The following is a 6,791-nucleotide window of genomic DNA, read 5'->3' on the forward strand; positions in this document are numbered from 1 at the left end:
GTACCTACTCATGTGAGACCATAAAAGAAAAATTACAAATCTATGTGCATTGATAAGTTATGTGAATAAAAAAAATAAAAAAATAGTTATTTTAGTAAATAAGTCAAGGTTCAATAATCAATGCACATATGATATTTTAATGTATAAGCTCACTTAGCCATATGTGTACCATCACCCTTACCTTAGCCCCATTACAACCATGAAAATACCTCATGATGTTTGCATTGATATTTTAAATGTTGTTGATTGGTTAGGTGAAAAACAAAAATTTTTGAAAGCATGATTAGAGAAGGATAGAGTGATTACCCCATATACTAGAGAAGATTAGAGTGCACACGCACCAACAATAAGGGCTTAATGCTCGATCCTGTGTTCCCTGCTTTCACTAGCTATCTTCTTACAAATTTACTTGCTTTTATTGCATGATTTGAATTAGTGGAATCTGCTCCATGCTTTGTCTTATAGAACTTATCTATTTTCAATCATATAGACTAAATCATATATTTGCATTCATATATATATATATATATATATATATATATATATATATATATATATATATGCATTGCATTGCACGAGTCTTACAAGTCCCTATTCATTCATATTTATCTCCATCAACTTAGCATGATGACATGCTAATCTTTAAGTATGGGGAGGTTGATAAACCACTATTTTATGATTTATACTGTGTTTAATTGTGTGGTTTTATCAAGTCTTCACCCACTTATTCATATGATTTGCATGTATTTACAATTCCTTCCTAAAAATATCCTATGATTGAAAACTTGCTTCCTAAAGACCTTTTAATTGTATATTTTTATTTTCCTTTGTACCATTCGATGCCGTGATCTGTGTTTTAGTGTTTCAGGCTTCATAGGGTAGGAATGACGTAAGGAATGGAGAGGAAGCTTGCAAAGATGGAAGGAACACAAGGAATTGAGGAGATGACCAGCGAGAAGTGACGCGGGTGCATGGCTCATGCAATCGCGTGAAATGGAGGAAATCACAGTGACGCGCTCGCATGCCTGACGCGATCGCGTGGATTGGAAGTTGCACAAGTGATGCAAATGCGTGGACGACGTGCACGCGTGGCATGGGAAACGCTGAGTGACGCACACGCGTGGCCGATGCGCATAATTTCTAGTTTTTAGATCTGATTTTACTCCTCCCCTAGGTTTCTCTGTTCACATTCATAATTTAGGTTTTGAAGATTTTTTTGGCTTTGGCTTTTGAGAATAGTCTACCTCTGGAACTGGTCATTATAGTTTGTTATTTACTTTTCATTTACTCTTCCATATTCTTAATTTTGTCCAAAGTTGATATTGGATTATTTTTAGAATTCATTAATACAAGACTATTTTTTTACTTTTACTTAATCTCTCTGATTATTGTTTAGTATGTCTCTTTTTATTTTCCCTATTAATTTTTTGAAGTCTACATTTATGATGATGGAGTAGTTTCCCAACTTGACTGGGAGTTGATTAAAATGAGAACCTTGAGTTGGAATACTCAAGAGTTCAATTGTAATTGGTTCATTATTGGTTGGCTTGTTAGTCACTAACTCTAATCCTTCCCAAGGGAGAGGATTAGGACTTGTGAATAAAAGTTGACTTTTAATTTGACTTTCCTTCATTCGTTGAGGGTTGACTAGATGAAAACAATGACTAATTATTAATTGATCTTGACAAAATTCCAACAAGGATAGAACTTCCAATTAATCTTCTACCGGTCAAGATTTTTATTTAAATCAGATAAATTCTCTAATTTAATTTTCTGTTCATCAAATTCAAAACCCATTTGGAAAACCTCTTATTGATAAAATAGCACATTTTCCAGTGACTCGTTAGGAGACGACCTGGGACTCATACTCCCAGTATTTTATTTCTGAAACTGTACTTGCAACGTCATTTTTTCTAATTAATTCTTAATCTGCCAATTTCTGCTTACGTCAAGTATCTCTATCTTATTTTATGTCTTATTCATCTTTTAATTATGAAAACCCCATAACCATTTGAATCTGCCTGACTGAGATTTACAAGGTGACCATAGTTTGCTTCAAGCCGACAATCTCCATGGGATCGACCCTTACCCACATAAGGTATTACTTGGATGACCCAGTGCACTTGCTGGTCAGCTGCACGGAGTTGTGAGAAAAGTGTGAACTCACGATTTCGTGTACTACAAACCCCTAAAAATAGTAACCGAAGTATTCAAACCTCGGGTCATCTCTCAAAGAAATTGTAGGGAAGTGTTCTTGTTATTGGTTTTGGACATGTATATTTTGGGGTTTTTTAAGATAAGAATCAAGAAACGTAAATGGCAAAGGAAATAAACTAACAACTAAGAAAGGCTCTTGGCAAGGTATGAGAACTAGAAGTCCTATCCTAGTTATCCTTATCAATTGTGATGAGAATTATCCATTGCTCCCACTTAGTTAACCTCTAACCATGGAGGAAAGTCAAGTGGATGTATCAATTTGATTCCTCAAGTCCTAGTCAACTTCTTTGGAAAGACTAGCTTTGGGGGAATCCAAATCAACTAGAAACTTTCAATTATCAATCAACAAAGGAGTTTGATAACTCAAGTGTCACCAATTACTCAACTAAAGCCAAGAGGAAATAAGTCTAATCTAGAATCCAACCAAGCATTTTATCAAATACTTGGAAGGCGCGAAAGAAAAACATATAAAATTAATAAGAGAATATTAAATCTAAATGACCAATCGCAAACATCAATAAAAACAAAGGAAGAAGCAATAAACATAAAATACCTTTACTTGCATTAATAAGAAAATTGAATCTAACATGGAGAATTCATAAACTAAATTGGGAAAATAGAGAAATCAACAAGAGGAATAGATGAACTAAAGTATTAGAATAAAGAAGAGTATAAGAGAACTAAATTAAAGGAACAATGAACTTGGAATTGAGAAGAAATAAATCTAAAACTAAGATAACCCCTAAAACCTAGAGAGAGGAGAGAGCCCCTCTCTCTAGAAACTACACCTAAAACATAAATTGTGAATAATAAGAAGTGAATGATTGATTCTGCTCCACTCCCACCCTCTAATATGTGTTTTTGGGCTTGAAATTGGGCTAAAAACAGCCCAGAAATCGCCCCTAGCGATTTTTGATACGTACAGCACGTGGCTCCGTCACGCATACACATCACCTAACAGCAAGGAAACTAAAGTAAATTTTATATCATCTCAAAACCCCGGATGTTAGCTTTCCAACGCAACTAGAACCGCCTCATTTAGACCTCTGTAGCTCAAGTTATGGTCAATTAAGGATGAAGAGGTCAGGCTTGGCAGCTCAGCGATTCCTTCAATTTCTTGTATTCCTTCCACTTTTGCATGCTTCCTTTCCATCCCCTAGGCCATTTCTGTCCTATAAACCCTGAAAACACTTAATAGACATATCATGGCATGAAATGGTAATAAGAGAGGATTAAACATAGCAAATTTAAGGCTAAAGAAGCATGTTTTCAATCATAGCACAAAATTAGGAAGGAAAGTGTAAAATATGCAAATTCTGTGAATAAATGTGAGGACAGTGGATAAAATTCACTCAATTAAGTACAAGATGTACCATAAAATAGTGGTGCATTAGTGACCTTCATTGAGATAAGTTTGTTATCTTATCTTTTTGTGGGGAAGGTGATCCTTTTTGTTAACCGCATCTTAGTGGGCAGCGGTTCTTCGTCGAGAGCCTTCCTAAGCCTTTGTGGCAGTCTTCCGAACTCTCTGTGAAGAGGTCAGTAATAGGCCAACCCTTCAAGAGGTCGGTCCTGTTGTCTTTGGCCGACCTAGACTTTATAGCTCAGACTGGTGTATGAACAGAAAGCGAAATGAAAAAAAGTAAAAGCCAATTAAAAGGCTTTAAAGGCGCTCGCGTGAACCCATGAAGCAACCAGGACACGACCACAATAAGAGGATGCTTGAGCACAACCTCATAAAAGAGATCAAAGCTCAGAACGAGCACGACCTCATAAAAAAGGTCGAAGCTCAAACAGGGGCACTGCTCATACTCTACCCCGAGCTACAGGATCGGATCAGCCATATAATAAAGAGACCCACCTCATGAAAGGTAGGCCCACTACCGACCTCTTTACAAAGAGCTCATAAGGCCTCCAAGGAAGCCTAAAGAGGCCCAAAATTCTAAGAGCCGGCGCCTACTAAAAGGCGGTTGATAAAAGATATGGTCTGACCCACAAAAAAATAAGATAAGATAACAATCCTAACTCAAAGAAGGTCGTTAAACACCATTATAAATACACTAGAGCACCCAGGTATAACTCGTACTCCAATTCTACAAAAAACCTACCTAAAGCCCGTACTAACTTAAGCATCGGAGTCTCTTGCAGGTACCACTACCCCTAGTGACCGAGGATCGGCGGCACCTTATCTCCAACAAGTCAGACACGGCAGACTCAACCGAACCAGGAGATCTCGTCCGAGATCGACCTCAACATTTCAGGTAACCCTCGGAACAGATAGGCTTGCCTTGAGCATCCCTCTTCCATTGAGATCCTTTCACACAAATGTCTGAAAGGACTTGGTCCAACCTCTGATCAAAATTGACTCTCTTAGTGTAAGGATGTGGGTCTCCTTGCATTACTGGCAAATGGAGTGCCAACCTTACATTCTTTGGGCTAAAATCCAACAGACGTCTGATAAATATATTTTAGCCGGTATAGAAATTATCAAGTAACCAATCATAGTATAGTCTAAACCGACACAAAATACATCATTAAACAAATCAAATCAATAACCGAGAGTATTAGTCCCGAGTCGTTTTTCCCTAGGAATGCTACAAGGATGCATGTTATTGGTTAAGTGGTCCTTTGTGGTTTGAAGAGTGTGGCATAAAAGTGCTAACAAAGGTGAACAACAATTAATCAATATTAAAGGCCTTGGCCAAGGTTGAACATTGGAAGTTCCATCACTATAGCTTCCTTCAATTGTGATAACAATGGAGTATTGCTTCACTTAGTTAACCCCTAATCATAGAGGAAGGTCAAGTGAAAGTAACTAACTTGAGTCACAAGTCCTAGTCTTACCCTAGGGAAGTCTAGCTTTAGTGCACTCCAAGTCAATTAGCAATTCTCAATTTTCAATCAACAATTGACATCCATTATTCAAGTGTCTCCAATGACTCAACCACTAGGCCAAGTGAGGGAATGCTACTCCATATCTAAAGTTAGCATTTTCTCAAATATTTGGAGAGCAGGAATGAAAGACATAGTAGAATTGAGAAGAAACTTAGAATCAAAGTAATTCAATACAAGAGATTAACAACAATCAACAATGAACAACAATGAAAATGAGATCTCCAATGCATTAATAGAATCCAAAACAACAAAGTCAAATCTAAGATATATGAAGATTGAACAATTACAAGCACTAATTAAGATTAGAGAAGAGAATCTATAAAATAAACAAAGTAAATTGAGAGTTGCAATGGATCTCACCAAGGAATGGCTGGAAATTGAGAAAATGGAGATGAACCCTAGAGAGAGGTTAGAGTCTCTCTCTCTACAAATGTAACTAACTAAAATATCTATGAAAGTGTAAAAATGAGTTTATGGATGTGAATGTGTGTCAATCCCCTTCAATCCTTGGTTCTTATATGCAGTTTGGCGCCAAAGTTGGCTGCAGAAGCCCTCCAAAATCGCCAGGCACGTGTTACAGTAACAGAATCACGTGCGGACTGCGATGCGTGGGCGCACGCGTACGCGTCCCTGGATGATTTAGCGATGTGCGCGCGAGCGCCTTGTGTGCGTGCGCGTCCTTGGCCGAGATCAATTCTTTGGCTTTTTGTGCTTCTCTCCACTTGCATGCCTCCTTCCTTGCTCCTTTGATCCATGCCTAGCCTATTTTAACCTGAGATTACTAGCAAACACATCAAGGCATCTTATGGAATCAATGATGAATTAGAATTATCACATTAAAGGATTAAAAAGCATGTTTTTACATTGACGCACAAATACAGGAGAGATTATAAAATCATGCTAATTCATTAGTTAAACGTGACAAAAGGTTGATAAAATGCTCTAAATCCAACACAAGATAAACCCTAAAAATGGGATTTATCAAACTCCCCAAACTTAAAGCTTAGCATGTCCTCATGCTAAAATAAGAAGGAAACAAAGGGTATGATCTTTATTTGATGCAACTAAACCATATGCGTCCTATCTAAATGCAACTACCTAAAGTGAATGCAAATGCTTGGTCAACATAATTCAACTTCCAAGAGAACATGTATAAGCATGAGAGCTAGAGCAATAGGAATCAAGTCCAAACCACAATTGTATTGAATGATCAAAAGAAATTTGAGCTTGCAAGAATATAGATAATATGGGTGAACACATGTAATTGAACTTTTGAACCCTCACCGGATGTGTACCCGCTCTATTCACTCAAGTGTTTAAGGGTTAATTCACTCAATTCTCTTCTAATCATGCTTTCCAAAATTTGATTTTCTTATAACAATCAACACCTACTCAATGCATGCATCATGAGGTCTTTCATTTAGGTTGTAATGAGGTTAGGGTCAAGGTAGGATCATTTATGGTTAAGTGGACTAGAGTTTAGATCTTTGATTAGTATAGACTTTTCCACCTAACCTATGCAATGACCTATACAAATTCAAACTATTCTAACTACCCATTCTTTATATTCTTACATATTCATGCATTGTCTTTTCTTGGTTCACAACACCTATGCATTGATTCCTTCATTAAGCTTACTTCGGGGCATTTTGTCCCCTTTGGTTGCTTTCTTTTCATTT

The sequence above is a fragment of the Arachis stenosperma genome, chromosome 6 (assembly GCF_014773155.1).
Source record: "Arachis stenosperma cultivar V10309 chromosome 6, arast.V10309.gnm1.PFL2, whole genome shotgun sequence".
Taxonomy (NCBI): Eukaryota; Viridiplantae; Streptophyta; class Magnoliopsida; order Fabales; family Fabaceae; genus Arachis; species Arachis stenosperma.